Source organism: Ursus maritimus, unplaced genomic scaffold, assembly GCF_017311325.1.
Source record: "Ursus maritimus isolate PB19 unplaced genomic scaffold, ASM1731132v1 scaffold_26, whole genome shotgun sequence".
NCBI lineage: Eukaryota > Metazoa > Chordata > Mammalia > Carnivora > Ursidae > Ursus > Ursus maritimus.
The window spans coordinates 43,527,730-43,543,483 of NW_024425119.1; positions in this window are offsets into that span (position 1 = coordinate 43,527,730).

Consider the following 15,754-nt stretch of genomic DNA (forward strand, 5'->3'; position numbering starts at 1 on the left):
TGTTTCTAGGAATTCAACCCAATGGTATCACTTCAGTTTACCTAGCAACTTCTCCAGGAGGACCCCCATGACTTCCTGAGAGGCTTCCTTCCTGTTCCATACCCACCTGCTGCTCCACAGTCTTTCCTAGTTTTATTTTCTTCCTGTCCTCAGAAACTGAGCTCAGAACTTGCAGTGTGTCTTGTCCTTTGCCTGAGGGGAGCCTCCTGAGCCTTGCTGACAGATGTCTCAGTCTGGGAAGCCCCAGCATGCTTTGCTTAGTGCCTCTCCGCCCAGACGGCGCCCGAGGTACCCAGATGTCAGGGCCCCAGTGCTTCAGCTCTTCCCCTGGCCATTTCCTGAGGCTGTTGGGATAGAGGAGAAATTCCTTTGATAAGACTAGGAGGGGCTTAGGAAAAGAAATACAAGAAAGACTCTTGAGTGTACTAGGAAGTTCTAAGTCTGAGGTCAAGGTAAAGTCACACAGTACTGCACAATGCCTAGGGAATGGACATAAGGGTTCTATGGTATCTACAATCCTTAGGAATGTAGTTGACTCCAAAAAAAATCTCTGCTCAGATTCCTAGGAGGTGATTCTTGATTACATCTTTCCTTAAGTGTTGACATTTCCTATTTTCTAAACGAGATTATAACTCTTCTAATCTGACCCCAAAGAAAGCAGACCCACCACCAAGACATCTAGGCTAATGCTAGGACTTTAACACGTGTAAATTATTAGAGTTCTGTCATCTCTACCAACTAAAAGTCCACTGACTAAACCAAATCCCAAAGCAGCTCTATCCCTAACACTATCCTTTATCCTGATCCTGAAATTAAGTCTAATTCAAATCCCAATTCTAACCCTGCTTCCCCACGATCACCACCTGCCCCCTTCATTGCATAGAATGATTTGAGGGGAGGAGGGGCTGGGGAGAACAGGCAGATGAGGAATGCCTCTGGGGAGAAGGAGGAGGAGGAGGAGGAGATCCAGCCAAAGCGACCTGGAGGAGCCAGTGTGGTATCTGGGAGCCTGGGGCATGATCCCTGTACTTGCCAAGCTGTGAGTCACGACATCATTCTCCATGGCATTTTGTTGGGGGTGTGTCTGGGCTGGCAGCTGGTAAACAGGCTTGCTTAGAATGAGGTGCTTCCCCTCTGCCCCTCTCCCTAATTTTGGGACAAGAGAGAAGTCTTCTGTCCTGAGGATCCTTCTTCCCTTTTTTCTTTTAGGTTTCACAAGACTCAAGCAAAGCAAGAGGAAAAACTTGGCACTTTGTCATTAGTTGCAAGGAGATCACGGAGAGACTAAATTACTGAGAATGCAGAGTCCAGAAGCTTCCAAATGTGAGGTGGCCTAATCCGGCTCCCTGAGCGTCATCCCCCTCAGGGACTCAGAGTTGCTGCATTTTGCCCTGTGCCCTCTCATCACAGGGCTCATGCTCTACCCTGCTTCCCTCCCACGGTAGTTATTGCCCAAATCCAGATAGGCATCCACTGTGGCTGGATAGAGATCTTTATGGAGGTAAACCTGTGCCTGTGGAGGAAATGACAGCTGGAAACACTTGAAACTTTTTCCTGAACCTGGTACCTCTCCCTGGCTAACTTTAGTCATGATGTATCAGTTTTCTGTCTACCTGACCTCTGCTCTTGAGAAGGGAGAGAAGGAGCAGGACACTAATGACTGTTTTCTGATGTTGAGGGATGATTGGGATTATTATTGTTTAGTCCCTGGGGAAGCCAGACAACCATCAGCCTGACTCTAAACATATGTAGTTCAGGACAGTTGCTGTCCTCAGGACTCGTGGAAGCTCTGCTCCTCCCCCCTCTATCCTTAGCCTACATCTGCCCATCTTGCTGTAACCACTGTAGGTAGGACTTGGGGGAGGGAGGGTGCCTGGTTCCTTGGTGTGTTCTCTTGGACTCATTTTCATGCCTGGAGCAGAATTTATACTCCCCTCCCATCACAGATTTAGCTCCTGTCCCAGGCTCCTCCACGGGGTGTGGAGGCCAAAAGTCCTCTCAAACCAGCTAGGAAGTGATGATGGCAGGACTTCTTAATGTATGGTATGTAATGAAAGATCTCTAAAGCTCCATTCTTTGAACAACACGCAAAACTCACTTCAACCAAGCCTAACTCTCAGGTGCAACCCACTTGGAAAAGACCAGTGTATCATTTTGCTGAGGATTTAAAATATGCAGTATGATTTAGAAAAAAATCAAAATGTGTGAATCAAAAGGGGCTACGGGTCAGAGTTCCTGCCAGCTGCGTCCTTTTTCTTTCTCACAATGCTGAAATACGATAGTAATAATAATAATTAACATTTAAATGGTATTGTACAGTTCCAGAGTGTTTTCATTTATCATCATACAATAACCTTGTATGCTTGGAATTCTGACTCCTGTTTTACAGACAAGGAGTCAGAGTACTTACATGATTCCCTTAAGGCTATGGAACTGGTAAGCAACAGAGGTGGCATTTGATCAAAGTCTAGTGACTATTGCAAGGGGGGCCGAAGATCCTGGTGTCCAACTATCACAGAAAGAGTTAGGTAACACTTTCTGAAGAATATCCAGGGTGGGGAATACAAAGTTTCTAATGAAATCACGAAAGCATTCCTAACTCATAGGTTCAGGATAAGTGGCCTTGGTGTGGGACCCCTAAAAAATGAGGTATAAGAAACTAAATCTGGGGCACCTGGGTGGCTCAGTCGTTAAGCGTCTGCCTTCAGCTCAGGGCGTGATCCCACGGTCCTGGGATCGAGCCCTGCATCGGGCTTCTCCGCTGGGAGCCTGCTTCTTCCTCTTCCACTCCTCCTGCTTGTGTTCCTCTCTCGCTGGCTGTCTCTCTGTCAAATAAATAAATAAAATCTTAAAAAAAAAAAATGAGAAACTAAATCTAACCCCAATGTCAAGACAATGCTAAGAAAACTGGGGAAGAAGTGCCATCACATGCAAGCTGATAATGTTTTATGGATGAAATTTTGGATGTTCTAATGAGTGTGATTTACCAGTCACCTCCAGAGACTACTCTGTCTAGGTCCCCACCTCTGGTGCCTACAGTCAACATGTGGTTGGATGCCCAGTTCTTAAAGACATCAGAGGAATAGGAGCCCATGGCAAATTTTGACCCTCCTGCCAATTCTATCTTAGCCTAAACTAAATCGCTTTTGCTACTGTCCCACTAGTTCTGTTAGCGGGAGTGGGGGTAGGAGATATCACTGGCTATCTAGCTCTGTCAAGATCTGGCAAGCTGTCTAGAAGCTTTCAGTGTAAGATCCACTTATGGGTTTATAAATACTTCATATTTTCAGGCTTCTTCAGCCTAAATAACACCAACTCCCTTGGCCTTTTCTTCTCACATACAGCTTTTGAATAATACAGGTTGTTCCAGGTCTTTCTGGGAGGGCAAGTCTCCGAGAATATGAAGCATTATTATTTCCTTCTGCTCTGATTTGGGCTGTCCTTGCCTTTACTTCCTTGTTATAAACACTTCCTAACAGGACTTCCCTCCTTCAGTTCTCTCCCTTATAACCATCCTAAACTCTGTTGAAAGATTTGTCTCCTTAAAACATGGTTCTAATCACGCCACTTTTCTGCTCTGTTCCACAGCTACCTCACTGAGTACTTACCCATGTGTCAGGCAGTATACTCCGTGCTCTATGCCCATCATCTAATTTAATCATGTCAACCCTGTGTAGTAGAGACTTTTGCTTTCTCTGTTCAAAGATGAGGAGAGACACAGAGTAGTTACAGAACTTGCCCAACGTCTCATGACTGGAAAGAGGCAGAGGTTAGGTTTAAACCCAGACCTTTCCAACCCAGAGTGTATGCTCTCCCAATACTGTCTGTATATTTTCAAATGTATCTGTCATGTGTCCTGCTGTCAGGACCTGTGATTCCTGTCATATCAAGCACACTACCCTATTTAGTACTGTTCAATAAATGCTCACTGATGATTATGATGATGTGGGAAAAAAGCAGTTCTTGGTGAACAAGGGAAAATGGTGAAGGGAGAATTTTAATTGTGATTATCCAATTTACTAAGGAGAACTTGGACTTCTTGATCCCTGTGGACTTTGCTAACTCTATTTCAAGAACCCCAACTATGTGCAGAGCCCTCAATTTGGTGGAGAAATTGTCAAGGGACGAGACTTGGTTTCTGTCTCCCAGGCTAATGGAGCTCCCAGACAGGCATTTTTACCAAATCTGTATGACTGTTGCAGGTGCAGATACCATCCAACAGAGTTTGGAGGCTCTGTTCTGCACAATGGCAGAAGCATATAGATACTCTTTGGTAGCTCCAGCTGTCCTTCAAATGCATAGTCTGGCTGGGGCACAGAGAATTTGGCTCAGCTGTGCGGGTTGCCTCCACCGTGTGGTCTCCGGTCTGCCACTCAGCAAGGTAAAGGGGGTGCCAGAAATGATTTACCCCCGGAACAAGGAAAAGAGGCTGAGGGGACAGGAAGAAGCTCCTTACAGCCACAGGACAGCAGAACTGACCCCCCCGCCCCGAGCCCTCACCCCTGCACTTTGCTTAAGTGCCTGCCCTGAAGCAAGAGCTGAGATCTTAGGTTTTGGGGAAAGTGAGGTGCAGCGTCACCTGACAAATGGGTGGGTCTCCCCCCACCCAGTTTACAAGCCCAGGGTGGCTCCCTCTTAACACCCTCCCTCTCTTTATGGACCTGCCGCAATCTTTGATGTCTTCTTCTGGTGAAGTGGTGCTGGGAGAGAGAGAAGCCAACCTCAGCCAAAGAGGCCCTGCCCACAGTAGTGCCCAGGCCAGGGAAGGGGCTCCAGGGGTGGGGGTCAGGGATTTAGCACGAGGAGCAGTTGATTGGACGAACTGACACTGAGTGTCCTTTTAGATCTGTGTCTCTTTAGAAAACATCAATGTTATATTCAGTCTCTTTCATGGTATTAGAAAAAACATGCTTGGGCTTTGGAGGGAGCCCCACGTGGTTCAAACCCTAGATCCTTCACATTTGAGCTTTTTGACCTTGGGCAAGTTACTTAACCCTTTGAGCTTCAGTTTCCAAATCTGAATTGAGTAATAGACAATTCATCTCACAGGATGTCATGAGAACGGACTAAAGCATGTACAGAAAGTGCCCAGTAGTTTCTCATATCCAAACTTGCTCCTCTAATTAAAAGATAAGCTCCTTGGGTGCAGGGATCTCACTGGCGTACTCCCCTCCAAATCCCTCCCCCTTCCCCAGCACCACAGGTCTCTCTGCCCCTCCTCTGCTTGGGTGGAGACGCTTTTCACTCAAGCATCCCCCCTTTCCTCACAAATTCGAGAATCCCAGGATCTGCGCCAATCTTCTCTGTCATCTGCAGGCCCCCATCTCGAAAGCCACTTACCTGGAGAATCTTGTAAACAACCTCGTCTTCGTGCTTGGCAGTTTTTCCTCTTCTCTGCCATGCTCCCTCTCTCCTCCATTAAAATGATTTTATTTGCTTTGCTCCTATTCTTATCCATCTATAATTTTTATTTTATAGCCACTCCATAATGGTCTGGGGCCATCCCTACTGAATCACCAACTGGTCTTACTTTAGGATTTAATTTGGTTTTATTAAAATTACCAAAATTCTCCCTGGGCAGGTGTAGACCTGGCCAGAGCAAAGCTCTCTAGGCTGTTGACTGTGAGGCCCCTCCCCACTGGTAGATTTCCAGGCTCTTCAGTTTCTTCGTTCAGCCACAGCAGGTGAATGTTCCTGGTGCAAGCAGTGTGTGTGTGTGTGTGTGTGTGTGTGTGTGTGTGTGTGCGCGCGCGCGCGCACATACGCTTGCCTTACTTGGCCCTATAAAGTCTCAGAAAATGGGTTTCCCACCCCCACTCCCTTTACTTATCCACTTCTGCACTTTTTTGGAGGAAGAAAATGCTCATCTACCTTCCTTTTGCCTTTCTAAAATCATAAATGGATCCCAGTGTCTCTGACGTAAACGCAGCTGAGATCGGTGAATTCATCTCAGGTGTCAGGGCTCTAGGGAGGAGGCGCGTGCGTGCGTGCGTGCGTGCGCATGCGTGCGCCTGTCTAAATATGGCGTGCAGTGTGGATGTTTCCATTTCGCTGTGAGAACGTAGATTTATACTGCCCAGGGAAAGAGCTATAATGTATTTTGAGTGGCTAAAAAGCTGCCTACAAGCAGCCACCACGCATGCCTGCACTTGGGAGTATAGACACATTCTGTCAGAATAGAATTTTTGGTGTGAAATCAGTGATAGTAATAGGTTTTAGCTGCTTTATAGCTTTACTTTTTCTTTTCAGGGAAATGGGTTAGGAAAAGCTTGGGAAAAATAGGATTTCCACTTAGATTTTCCAATATATTACTTATTCTCTTAAATAAAGATATCTTCGTTAGATGCAGAAATTTTAGCGTTAGGGGTATTGGACCCAGAAGCAGCAGCAGAAGAAATAGGATTCAAAGAAAATGAAAATAGCAAGAAGACACCTCCTGAATTAGATGTGCCCTATTTGCCCTGGTGGTTGATCACTGACTATCCCCCAAGGCCACTAATGCACATGGACCCCATTGAGAAGGATGAAATCCCTCCCATCTCAATTCCATGGACATTTTTGTTTTGTTCCCTTGCCTGAAGAGAGACGAGTTCAGTTAAATAAGAGCCCCCTGCCTCCTCCTTCCCTGCCCCCTCCACAGTCTTAGGATCCACTTCTGTCTGTATATCCGCATCCCAAATACCTCCTAAGGAGCCGGGGAAGAACTCTACAATGGGAAACATGAACAGTGCCCTTCTTTACTGGAGAATCTCATAAAAGTAGGTCAGAAGGCTGTTGGGCTCGGAGTTCTGTTTTAGTGTCTCAACTTCTGCTTCCTCCGCACACTTTTGCTTGGCTGGCATCCGTCGACATTGCATCTGCCTGTTGCTTTTAAGGGAAAATGGCATAGAGCTGGGGTGAAGAAGAGTTAGCTTCCTTCTGGGAATAATTGCAGGGACTCCAGCTCTTCCTTAAGGATCTAATTTTGAATCTAGAGGGTGGAATAAGAAATAAGGCCATTTGAGGTAGCCTAACACTGGGCATTTGAAAATTGACATTTTCTCACCATCCTTCTTTTCCTTTTAAAAAACAGTGTAACTTGCAAGAATATGATTATCCTAAAACATTTTATTTTTTAATTAAAGAGGGTTCATTATGCTACCCGTCTCATCTCGTCCCAGAGGAGGGAAACCCTGTGTTCAGCAAGTTTGCTAAGAAATAATTATAGGTTCAGATCTTCCCCAGGCCCCGAAATTCAATTAAAATTTTTTTTGTTTTAAGTTGCTTGCAGTCACATGGTAAGTATGTGTGCATGCGCGTGTTTGTGTGTGCATGCCCGCCCCAGTTTTCCTCGTAACTGCTCTGGGAATGGGCTCTCGATGTAAGCTCCTAAAGGCCAAGCATGCCCCCCACTCCCAGCCCCTCTTCTTCAGCCGTATCTGTGTGAGCAGATATTAACATGATGAGAGGAACCTTACTTTGTTTTTTGATGGTTTGTCTTGGCTAGAATTGCCCTGATTACTTACCAGTCCCCAATGCCTGGGATACGTCTCTGGCACATACTGAATTAGGTCAGTGTACCTAAGCGACTCTCAACGCTCACTGTGGATCAGAATCCCCTGGGGGGACTTTAAACACTGGAGATGCAGCTGGTGTGGAGTGGGGCCTAGGCATCGGTATTTTTTAAAAGCTGCTTAGGTGCGGATATGCAGCCAGGGATAGGCACCCCCTGGGGAGGTGACAGCTCTGTCCTGGAGGCATCGATGGTGCCGGGATTTGGTCATTAGTAAAGAAGCCAAACAGGGTCATGACGCCCAAATGTGACTACCTACACTTCTCGGCTCGTTGTATGGTTATTTTAAATAGAGTAAGTGTAGGGGCAGAGTGCTCATCTGTCACTTGTCTCCAAACTCTGAGTTGTAGTTAAACTTTGGTGGGAACAGGTACCCATAGCTGCCTCGCCCCTTCCCTCATCTCAGGAGAGGGGGCAGTTCTAAGACTGTCCCTGTATACATAAAGAAAAGGATTATTTACAGAGGATAGTGTATTGATGACAGATCCTGCATGAGCGTTCCAGGAGATGGGCCACTATTTATGGGTATTGATGGGTTCATTTAGGAGTGACCTTTCCCCCAGTTTAAAGAAAGTAGCTAAAAACCCCAGGCTTCAGGGCACAAGCCCTCCTGGCAGCCAGGAATATGAGAAGAGGGAGGGCAGGACAATGTGAGGCCAGATTCGCACCAGATAATAAACCAAAACAGACACATCTAATAGAAATCCAATAAATGAATTAATAAAATAAATAACATAAATGTACCTATGAGTGCCCATATATCTCAGCATATAAACATATACAGTTTATATATATTAGCGGCTTACCTAATGTTTATGTGCATGTGTGTAGATTTAAATAGAGTGGTATATAAATACATTTATATAACCACACTAGCTTTGTTGGGCATAGAGGTAATTATGCAGATTTTTCAGGCACAGTTTTTGGCAATTGTAGCTACTTTCATATATATTTTTTAAAGATTTTATTTATTTATTTGACAGAGAGAGAGACAGCCGGCGAGAGAGGGAACACAAGCAGGGGGAGTGGGAGAGGAAGAAGCAGGGTCCCAGAACAGGAGCCCGATGCGGGGCTCGATCCCAGGACCCTGGGATCACGCCCTGAGCCAAAGGCAGACGCTTAACGACTGAGCCACCCAGGCGCCCCTACTTTCATATTTTGACTGAAAATTTCACTGATATCCTGATGCTTCCAAGTATTTAATGTATAAATTATGTATGTATTTTCTGTTTTGTATATAGATGTTTGTTGTCTATGTTTGCTTTTCTCAGAGAGAGAGAACTGAGTCTGTGTAGCTAGCCAGAGCGAGCAGTTCAGACTAAAATAATCTGCTCTGTGTGAGATTAGCATAGCTAATCTATGCTTATGAATTATGTGAATCCAGTTCCAAAATCTTTACTTATTTGGTACTACATAGAGGTGGCCCCTAAAAATTTGAACCAGTTGAATGCACTTTATTTTGCCTTCAGGGATGCAAATGTGTGGTGAATAGCTAGTAGGACCTATTGGGTCCACTTTCAATTATCTGCACTTGAAGGGAGGAAGAGTAGACAACTATCCAAGAAATAGCTAAGAAAAGGAATTTCAGATTTGTGAAATTAAGTCAGAATCTAATGTCTCTCTCTTTTTTTTTTTTTTTAAGAGAGAGAGTGAGAGAGCAGGGAGGGGGAGAGAGAGAGAGAGGGAGAATCCTAAGCAGGCTGCACGCCCAGCATGGAACCTGATGCAGGGCTTGATCCCATGACCCTGAGATCATGACCTAGGCTGAAATCAAGAGTCGGATGCTTAAGTGACTGAGCCACCCAGGTGAGGCGCCCCCTAACCTCCTCTCTCACACATAAGCCCATGTGTGCACACACAGGTGCACGCACACATGCATGTATGTGCGATCACTCTTGTGTCAGACTGACCCTAATTTCTTTCTGGGCTGGATTGACAGTAGCCCCGTGGCCCCCAGAGAGGAGGAAGCAAACCTAAGCAGTCTCCAGAGACAAGAATGGACTAGCACACGTTATCCGCGTAGTAGATACATGCTAACGTATGTAGAGATGTGCTTCTGTTCCAAAAGGGCTTGCTTAAGAAATTGTTTACAAACAACTACAAAATCCTTCTCTGATTTCTATGACACTTCTGCTTATCTCCCAGTTTGATTCTGTCTCTGAAACCGGAACAGATACTGGAACTGTGTCTCGCTAGACTGCCTCCAAGAGCTGGGGGTCACACAGTGGAGAGTTGGAGGGAAGCTACCTACTATCATTGTCCCATCTCCTGCGGATAGACTGGGCGGAGCCAACTACAGAGTCCCCCCAGACTCTGCTTTACAGGTCCATTGATGATGATTTTTTATGAAAAAGAATATAGATGAGTTTTAATAAGATTCCTCTCTCTCTGGGTTGGCTCAGCAACAACTTAGCTTTAAATATGCATCTCATTCCCCTGTTTCTTTTAACTTGTTGACAAAACCAAAATGAAGCATGTAAAGAGGAGAGAACAACTTGGCCCTAAAAAAAGACAACCCTATTTAAACTCAAGACTGGCTACTCACAGATAAGGAAACATAAAAGAGAGTTTTCTGAATTGTTTGGCCTCAGACATCCCATTTTATTAAATACATCCAACGTGAAACTAATTTTTGTTGTTTTATTTGAATTCAAATCTCCACTTTGGCCTGGGTATGTAGGAAGCGGGAGTAGGATTGCTCTGTTTAGTTTCAAGGCTGCTATTCCATTTCCTCCACACCCGTGGTGATGCCATGCGGCATAGTGCGGACAGATCAGCTGGCCGGTTTTCAGCGGAATAGATATGGTCACACTCCACATCGGTTTGTGCCAGCAGAATGAAGTGAGGCAAGGAGTCCTGGACCAGCTACCTGTTCACTCATTCAGCAGAAATTCATTGAACTCCACTTATGTGCCGGACACTGTGTGCAGTTCTGGGGTAGCAAAGAACAAGATCCTGTCTACAAGGTACTCACAGTATTAGTGGAGGAAATGGACATGTTGACAAATAGGTATAATACAATGTGTAAGGCTTAGTGCTAGAAACAACGCATGAGGTATTATGAAAACACAAACCTACTCTTTGGGGTGGGGTGGAGTGAGGAGGATGGACTCTCAAGGGGGAGCAGATGATGACAGCCAGAACTTTATTTTATTCATCTTTGTATCTCCTAGTCCTTACTACAGTGCCATGCTTGTTGAATGGATTGACCAAGGATGGATTTAAGTCTCTTTCTGCAGGGGCAAAAGCACTATAATAGGAGTCAGTAGGTCTGAGTTCTGGTCCAGACTCTGCAATTGCAGTTTGTGACTTGGCCCTGTCTCTGCTTGTCAAGAGGAAATTAGGGGAAGATCCTGGATGAATTCCAGACCTCCACTTCCCTGGTTAAATAAAATACACTGTCCCTCCTTCCAGTGTATGTATACTACATCAGAAAGAAAACCAAGATTTTCATTCTATGATCCATTCATGAAATAGTTGTTAGCTCCCTGTAACCTGGATCCTTTCCCAATTTTCTGTGACTCTTTTTAAAGATATTTTTAAATCATTTGGAAGAGTATTTATAACTCCAGACTATTTTTTGCAGACGTTAGGACAGATTGACTAGTACTGAGGAGGCTGGAACCTGGAAAAAGTGAAATATGATAGAACCCGTTTGACTTCATTTGGCCAGTGCTGAAAAACAGCTTAAAACCACCCTGTGCTTAGAGCAGAGTAGAAGCAAGCAGGGTCCAGGGACCGCATCGTGTCCTTCTTTATAGAACACTGTGTCTTTGCTTGAGTCAAGTGCAGAAGGAGACTGGTGACGGGAGTGTCCTGACCTGGTTGCAACAGGAAGACTCACATCCCTGCTCATCACGTTGCCTCTTCCTTTCCCTTACCCTCGGCCAAAGGGAGGGGACAGAAACTAAATGTGCTAGTCTAGTCAGACAACGGAGTGTTAAAGCTGAAGGGCCTAATCCTTCTCATAGAATCCTTACCCTTTTCCCCTAGAATACTTAGACTCTCATTTACCTCAGTTTTCTCTTCTGCAAAATAGGCTCAGTAATTCCTGCCCTACTTACAATTCAACGTGCTTTTTCTTCTATGGTACTTATCACAATTTGTAATTTATGTTTGATTAATACCTGCCTTTCTAATTTGACAGTAATATTCACAAGGACGGGAACTCTGTGTGTTTTTTCCTTTCCATTTTAATTCCCAGCATCTAGAACAGTGCTTCCACATATTAGTCATTCAGTAAATACCTTCGAATAAGTGAATGCATGGTATTTTTAGGATCAAGTAAGGTGAAGTATTTGAAATGCTTTCAAAAAATTGTACAGGTGAAACCTGCGTAAAGCATTGTTTCTAGTTAACCAGGTTATGTGTTCCTTGAGTTTAGAAACTAAGTCTTATATTTTTTATTTCCCACTCAACCTAGCAGAGCACTTTCCTTTTTTTTTTCTTTTTTTTTTAACTTTTTTTTTTTAAGATTTTATTTATTTATTCGACAGAGATAGAGACAGCCAGCGAGAAAGGGAACACAAGCAGGGGGAGTGGGAGAGGAAGAAGCAGGCTCATAGCGGAGGAGCCTGATGTGGGGCTCGATCCCATAACGCCGGGATCATGCCCTGAGCCGAAGGCAGACGCTTAACCGCTGTGCCACCCAGGAGCCCCAGCAGAGCACTTTTCACACAGTAGGTGCTCTGTAAGTAATTATGCTTACCACTTATTATTTAAATGAACATGGTAATACTTACAATAAACTATCTGAAAGTGAGTGTAAGACAGTTCCATTTACAATAGCATCAGATGTAAGAAGATATTTAGGAATAAATTTAACAAAATAAGTACAAAAATTATACCTTAAAAACTACAAAACACTGTTGGAACAAACTAAAGAGACCGAAATGAATGTAAAAACATCCCATGTTCCTGGCAGTACTTCCCAGATAAATCTACAGATTCAACATGATAACTATCAGAATCCCATCTGGCTTCTTTGCAGAAATTTACAAACATTCCAGAATTCATGTAGAAATTCAAGGGATCAAAAGAGCCAAACAATCTTGAAAAAGAACAAGTTTAGAGGTCTCACATTTCCTGCTTTTACAACTTACTACAAAGCTATAGTAATCAAGAGAGAATTGTAGTGGTATAAAGATAGACCTTCAGACCAATGAACTAGAATGAGAATCCAAGAATAAACCCTTTTTACAGAATAAACCATTTACGGCCATTGATTTTTGACATGAGTGCCTAGACAACTCAATGGAAGAAGAATAACTTTGTAAGTGGTGCTAAATGAAGAGCCACATGCAAAAAAAAAAAAAAAAAAAAAATTGGACTCCTACCTCACACTATACCCAAAAATTAATTCAAAATGGATCAAGGACCTAAATATAAGAGCCAACATTATGAAACTTTTAGAAGAAGAAACCATAAGTGTGAACTTCATGACCTTGGGTTAAGTAATGGTTTCCTAGATAAAGACACAATAAGAAAAGAAGAATAGGGGTAGATTGGACTGCATCAAAATTTAAAACTGTTTTCTTCAAAGGACAGTATCAAGGGGCGCCTGAGTGGCTCAGTCAGTTGAGCATCTGCCTTCAGTTCAGAGCCCCACATCGGGCTCCCTGCTCTGCAGGGAGTCTGCTTCTCCCTCTGCCCCGCCTCCCTGATTGTGCTCTCTCTCTCTGTCAAATAAATAAAATCTTTTTTAAAAAGGACACTATCAAGTGAAAAGAAAACCCACAGAGTGGGAGAAAATATCTGCAAGTCATATATTTGATGAGACTTGTATGTAGACTATATCAAGTATTCTTATAAATCAATAATAAAAAGACAAATGGCCCGATTAAAAATGAGCAAAGCATATGAACAGGCATTTCTCCAAATGCCAATAAGCACATAAAAATATGCTCAGCATCATTAGCTCTCAAGGAAAGGTAAATCAAAAACCACTAGGATGGCTATGATAATAATAAAAACAAGATAATAATAACTGTTGGTGAGGATTGGACAAACTGTAACCCTTATACATTGCTGCAGGTTATAAAATGATACATCTGTTTTGAAAAACAGTCTGACAGTTTCTCAAACTGTAAAACTTGGAGTTACTATGAGACCCCAGCAACTCCACTCCTAAGTATACACCCAAGAGAAATGGAACATATATTCATGTAAAAACTTGTATATGACTGTTCATAGTAATGTTATTCATAAAAGCTGAAAAGTGGAAACAACCCAAATGTCCATTATCTGGAGAAATAAAAAGTGGAATATTCATATAATGGAATATTATTTGGCAATAAAAAAGGAATGAAGTCCTGACACATGCTACAACAAGGATGAACCTCAAAGATATTATGCTAACAGAAAGAAGACAGTCACGAAAGACCACATATCACATGGTTCCATTTATATGAAGTATTCAAAGTAGGTAAATCTACTTTGGTAGGTAAAACAGTAGACTAGTAGTTGCCAGGAGCTAGGAGTCTTGGGAGTAGTGGGGGGAAAGGGGAATGGGGAGCTAATAGAGGTTCCTCCTTGGGGTGACGAAAATATTCTAGAATTGATTGTGATGTGGTTGCACAACACTGTGACTATGTTACAAATCACTGAATGGTACACTTTAAATAGGTGAATCATATAGTATGTGAGTTATATCTCAATAAAGCTTTTATTAAAAAAAGAAAATTATAATACAGTGCCTGCCCTTAGGGAAACTCCAAGTTATTGAAAAAATTTATTTTGATTCTCCATCTTGAAAGTTTATGTATTTATTTTCTATGGGTAACTGTAACTTAGTACTTTGGAGTTTAGGGCAAAGTTGCAGGAAGATATTAGAGAAGAAAAAAGGGCCAAGAACAAGGGCAAAAAGAAACTCAAGGAGCTAAGTCTTTTGGGAAAAGGCCTGGGAAGCCTTTTCACTTTCCTAGCCAATCTATTTAGGCAGGAACAGCGACTTCAAGACTTCAAACATGAATATTTTTTATCGAGATTTCTGGTTTAGGTTGTGGTGTTTGGTCCAACCACCTTCTTTGGGACGAAAGCCACCAAAAAATATGAAACATTGACCTCCTGTCCTTCTTTAGTGTCCCACATCTGTCTGAAGATCTGGATAATTGGAGGGTGTGGAAAGAAAGCCATGAAGGACTTGTATCCATCTGGAGAGTGGAAAGGTGAGAAGGAGCTGGTGGATGACTCAAGAAGATTAGAGTCTTGGAACGAAAAACTCCGAAAACCTCCCTACGTGTATAATGGGAAGGAACTTGCAAGTCTTGATGACTGAATTGACTTCCATTATGATGTAGTTTTGATTCTAGTCTTTGTTTCCTTCCTTTCTCCAGATTTCAAATTTCAGTGACCAAAGTAGCTGTCACACCCATTTGTTCCCAACAGCTCCTTTGAACAGAGCCTGTCCTGACCGAGAGGAGTATAGGTAGGTGTTGGAGGCAGAGAGATCTAGCAGGAAAAAGAAGAGGGAAAAAAAAAAAAAAAAAAAAAAAGCTCTGGTCTTTAGGAAACTCTCAGTCTAATGGGGAAAATAATACCCAGCTCTTGGACTTAAGAAATAAAGAATTAACAAATAGGAAGACTTTCCTTATTTGAAAAAAAAAAATCTTCCTAGATGAGAATATGTTGCACTAGCTGTTAAAGGAAGTTCAGAATAGGGAACGGGGAAGCATTCCCTCTCTTGATGTTAGGCCCCAACCACAGGAATAGCTCTGCCCAGAGCGGGTGAACCGTGGCCCTTTGCCTGCATATCCTGAATGATTAGATGTGAGTAGCTGAAGTCCAGTTAAAGGATGACTGAGTGGGCAAGGTAGGGGATACTTATGAAGTAGAGTTTTGGTTTGGGGCTTGACTGGAGAATTCAGTGCATTGGCAGTTGCCTTTAAAGAGCTAGGAGCCCTTGTGGACATGTAGGTTACCTACACCAAAACAGACTTGTGTTCTGCTCTCTGGCCAGCCCTATTCTCTGCTCTTCTTATCCCAACTTGCCTAATTGATACCTTGGCCGATGGTGTCATTAACAATGCTTGAATAATAGCCTGACCGGCTGATTTCAAAATGGGAGAGGTGATTAATCTGTTGGAAATCCAGCTTGGGGGGGGGGTGCAGGGAAGGGGATGTCCCCAGAAATAAAAAATGGGGGAGGGGTGTGTTTGTGTCCCCATGGCCCACCTGCTGACTTCAACCAAAGGGAATAACTTG